This window comes from Girardinichthys multiradiatus, chromosome 19 (assembly GCF_021462225.1).
Source record: "Girardinichthys multiradiatus isolate DD_20200921_A chromosome 19, DD_fGirMul_XY1, whole genome shotgun sequence".
NCBI classification, from domain to species: Eukaryota; Metazoa; Chordata; class Actinopteri; order Cyprinodontiformes; family Goodeidae; genus Girardinichthys; species Girardinichthys multiradiatus.
Window position 1 is genome coordinate 11,932,609 of NC_061811.1, and position 4,906 is coordinate 11,937,514.

Consider the following 4,906-nt stretch of genomic DNA (forward strand, 5'->3'; position numbering starts at 1 on the left):
AGCTATGAACCTAATCATCTGAATCAACGAGTTAACTCTAAACACCTGCAAATGATTCCTGAGGCCTTTAAAACTCCCAGCCTGGTTCATCACTCAAAACCCCAATCATGGGTAAGACTGCCGACCTGACTGCTGTCCAGAAGGCCACTATTGACACCCTCAAGCAAGAGGGTAAGACACAGAAAGAAATTTCTGAACGAATAGGCTGTTCCCAGAGTGCTGTATCAAGGCACCTCAGTGGGAAGTCTGTGGGAAGGAAAAAGTGTGGCAGAAAACGCTGCACAACGAGAAGAGGTGACAGGACCCTGAGGAAGATTGTGGAGAAGGGCCGATTGCAGACCTTGGGGGACCTGCGGAAGCAGTGGACTGAGTCTGGAGTAGAAACATCCAGAGCCACCGTGCACAGGCGTGTGCAGGAAATGGGCTACAGGTGCCGCATTCCCCAGGTCAAACCACTTTTGAACCAGAAACAGCGGCAAAAGCGCCTGACCTGGGCTACAGAGAAGCAGCACTGGACTGTTGCTCAGTGGTCCAAAGTACTTTTTTCGGATGAAAGCAAATTCTGCATGTCATTCGGAAATCAAGGTGCCAGAGACTGGAGGAAGACTGGGGAGAAGGAAATGCCAAAATGCCAGAAGTCTAGTGTCAAGTACCCACAGTCAGTGATGGTCTGGGGTGCCGTGTCAGCTGCTGGTGTTGGTCCACTGTGTTTTATCAAGGGCAGGGTCAATGCAGCTAGCTATCAGGAGATTTTGCATTGAAGCAGTCATTTCTGCAAAAGGATTCCTGACCAAGTATTGAGTGCATAACTGTACATGATTATTTGAAGGTTGACGTTTTTTGTATTAAAAACACTTCTTTTTTTGGTCGGATGAAATATGCTAATTTTGTGAGATAGGAATTTTGGGTTTTCATGAGCTGTATGCCACAATCATCCGTATTTAGACAATAAAAGACCTGAAATATCTCAGTTAGTGTGCAATGAATCTAAAATATATGAATGTTAAATTTTCATCATTACATTATGGAAAATAATTAACTTTATCACAATATGCTAATATTTTGAGAAGGACCAGTATTTGGACACCAGAGGAAACTGGTCTGATATGATTTGCTATTCTCTCAATACCAAGTGTAGGCATAAGGGCACTGGTCTCAGAGGGCATCTATAATTCATAAGAGGTTTTCATGAATTAACAATGACATAAAAGAACCATATATGTATTACACCTAAAAACAAGAAACACACAATCATCTCTAATATTCTCTTTTTCCTTTTGATTAGAATCCAAAGTGGGAAAATATGCTCCCTCCCACCAAATGTTGAAGTGTTCAGATCCCAAGTTTTTTCAATGATTTACGTATCAGTTTATAAATGATTGCCCACTTAGGAATGTAGAAAGATGCATCTGGCTCACACCATAAAACTGCTCTGAGTAGTCAGCATGATGAGAAAAGCACCTCACAGATTCGATTTATTTAATTTACCCTCAGCTTAATAATAGTTTGTATGTAATGGAAAATTAACATTGCACAAAATTGTGAAAACTCATTTACTATTGTGAAAAATGAAGGAGGCAGTGTCATGGCATAGAAATGCTGACATACTGGAAGGAAACCTGTTAGAAACTGCACAGAACTAGGAGAGACTCACTTTGCAGCAGGACAACCACCTTAAACGTACAGCCAGAGTAACAATTGAATAGTTTAGATTGAAGCCCATTCCTATGGTAGAATGGTCCAGCTAAAGTCCAGACATAAATCTAATTAAGAATCTGTGACATTTGAAAAGCATCTATAATTTTCCTTCCACTTCATAGATATGAACTCTCTATAACGAGGTCTTTGTTGTTTTTCACTTGTGGAAACCACTTCTGTCTTTTTTATATTCATTTATTAATTTATCTATATATTCCTGATATGAAAATATCAGTGCTTGTGCCTCAAGTTCTAAAAATAATCTCATCTTAATATTCATTAGTAAAAATGACCCCAAAAGGGTGTCCATCTGTCTCTGTGCTTGTGAGGGCAGATGCCCCTCACTCTATGGTCCACCTCTCACCCCCTGAGCCTCACTCCTCTGAAGCAGGACTTTTAATTAAAACATTTCAGCATCCATCAATGTTCACGTACCAGCTCTCCCTTTCTGTTAAATGAACCGGTCGAGCTGAAGGTACTGTAGAGGGCCTACTGGGACAGAGATGGGATAGGAGTTGACATTGTACAAGCACTTCACAGCGGGATGGAGTGAGAGATTTGAGATAAGACTTATGGTCCAGCTGGCCCTCCTGTAATGCCAAAGAAAACAACTCAGCACTGCCAAACAGGAAGTTTGTCATAAAGAATTAATTAGGATGAATATATTTTTGGGAAAATATATTCAAAAATAAGCTTCTTAATTCCATAATTTTCTGTCTTTTTGCATCTTTTAAATTGGCATCTGTCATGGCACCTGCATAGAGTTAAAGTGGAAACAAATTTGGATTAAATTTGTTTGACCAAGTAGTTGTTTGTAGGAAGTTTTTCCATCAAACTGGCTCCAGCTCTAAACCAGATCTATATTCTGTAATTGTGCTAGGCTACCCCTGAAAACACCAAAAACAAAAAAAGTTCAGCATAACATCAACTATTTGGTGAGCTAGATTAGAAGATGCAGGGAGGCAGTACAGACCGACAACCAATTAAAATGCTTTGAGCATCATGTTGAAGATTCCCAAGTCAGTTTTGCTTTCGGTCTGCTTCATTTCAGACAAAAAGTAAAAAAACAGGAGCTTCAGTGTTATGTATAAATCAGATTAGAACTGGAGTAGTGCATCTTCCTGCTTTCTGTTTAAATATTTCCAGTCACATAGTTAATGTTGGACAAAGGATTATATAGAGCTGGATTCAAAATTGCTGTTTCCAACTGAATTTATAAATGCTGTTTCTGATTCTCTTTATAAACATGTTTGACTGATTTAATATAGCTAGCTGGTGTTAATAAATACTGCATAGAATGAAGATGTCTGTAACTCTTGTTTGCATTATTCATGAATACACCACAAATGTAAACAGCATTGACAAACAATCACTGTTATTAAACTAGGCTGATGGTGTTTGGACATTTGTACGCATACATTTTCTCTGCACTGTGATACAAACTCAAGAGTGGCTTTGGGTATCAGACTAGTTATTTGCTGATCATTTAAAGAGGTACTTGAATTAGTAGTTCAGAATTTCTGAAGTCAGGCTAATAAATCAGTATGTTTTATCAACCACTAGGATGTTTTTGTAACAATAAAAGTCAGATTTGGCCTTTGTCGCTCTCAAACTAGCGCTTCATCATTGAGGAACAACTAATCTGGATCAATACTAAATAGAGATGCCAAGAGAGTTATCTACTGCAAGTAAGATATGAACTCTTTAAAACCTTATAATAGAATCTCCAAAACTTAAAAAGTTCAGCTCTATAGTTTTAAAAATTGATTTCAATAGCCAACCTGATCTATTACTGGCATAATTTTAATAGAGAAACTCTGTATTTGTAGCCTAGTACAGACCTTAGTTCAATTCAGTTTATTTACATAGAGCCAATTCACAACAAATGCAGTCTCAAGCCACTTTAAAAAAATAATCCAACAATAAACCAATCCGGTTTATACACTCAATTCAATCCAATCATTTAGACAGATTCCAAGTCAATTACACCTGTTCCGATTTGATCCTAGCCAATAAACAAGGCATTCAAGTTCAGGTTATTTTTGTTTATTATTAAATAGGTAAGAAAAATTTCTAACTAAGGAGACCCAGCCGATTTCCATCGAGTCACTGCAGCAATCCTTTCTCCTGAATGAGCATGTAGTAACAGTGAAAAGAACTCTCTGAAAATATTTAGATAATTTTGAGCCTTGAGGTTAAGCAGAAACTAAAATAATCAGTGGGAAAAATTGGGTGAAGAAATGCAAACATAAGCGTATTTTACACAGAGATATCCTTCTGTGGAATCAAACGTGTCATCCCACAGTTGCTGTGTGCAGGTTTTTTGTGTTTGTGCTGTTTTTCTCTCCGCCTGCAGGGTGTGAATGGCAGGTGCAAATGCAACAGGTGTTTCTCATTGAGCCCAATCACCAGGGCTTCCTACGGAGCAGGAACCTTGCTTCTGCCTGCATGGTAACCTGACCCTCTTCTGCAGTTCTCTGCATTTCCTAAGCCTGCTCTAATCAAGTTTCTTGTCCTGCTTCATAGAGCAGATCACTCTGTGACAGTGTCCTGGATTCCAAGCTCCTGTTCTCTGTATCCATGCTGCGGCAAGTTATGGAAAAAAAACTCCCTGCCGCTCCAATTGTGAGCGCTGCAGCTCTGAGATGACCTTGTGGAAACACCAAACCATTGCTCACCTGCCTGTCCACCCTCCAACACCACGTGGTCAGCTGAAGCACTGCCGCATAAGGATCACAAAGAGAGAAAGTCAGCACTGTGAATCTCAGTGATACTCCTCCTGCCAAACTCAGCTCAGCCTCCATGGGGCAGATTTATCACCTCCATCAAGCCATCATCCACCACCAACAGTAAGCTACCTCAACCTTATCCTGCACTACTCTCCATAACTTCCTCCGAACAGTAACCTCTCTCCTCTCCTCCTCAGTGCCAATCTAGATCCCTCCAGCAGCTCCAGTCCGTATCCTACGTTGTTTTGAACATACTCCAAATAAACTGTTAAACTGCTGTTCAGTCTCCGTAATTGTGTCCACACTCAGTCGGTAAAGCCAACATTATGATAAAATTAGTAGGTTTCTGTGGCTCTCTGCTTTGTGTGCAGAGAGGGACAACAATCAGAGAAACATATTTATCAATATCTTTTGCATGGAAAATGTGTTTAGAAGAACAACAGCATTTTCATTATCAAAGATCAATCATTTTGCTATAA

At 39.6% G+C, this 4,906-nt stretch overlaps 1 long non-coding RNA gene across 1 annotated transcript; it reads left to right on the forward strand.

Annotated features, from left to right (window-relative positions):
- The first annotated feature begins 4,159 nt into the window (after positions 1 to 4,159).
- Positions 4,160 to 4,704, forward strand: LOC124856063. Its single transcript, XR_007035239.1, has 2 exons — positions 4,160 to 4,547; positions 4,625 to 4,704. It is a non-coding gene; the product is annotated as an uncharacterized LOC124856063 (long non-coding RNA).
- Positions 4,705 to 4,906: the final 202 nt, after the last annotated feature.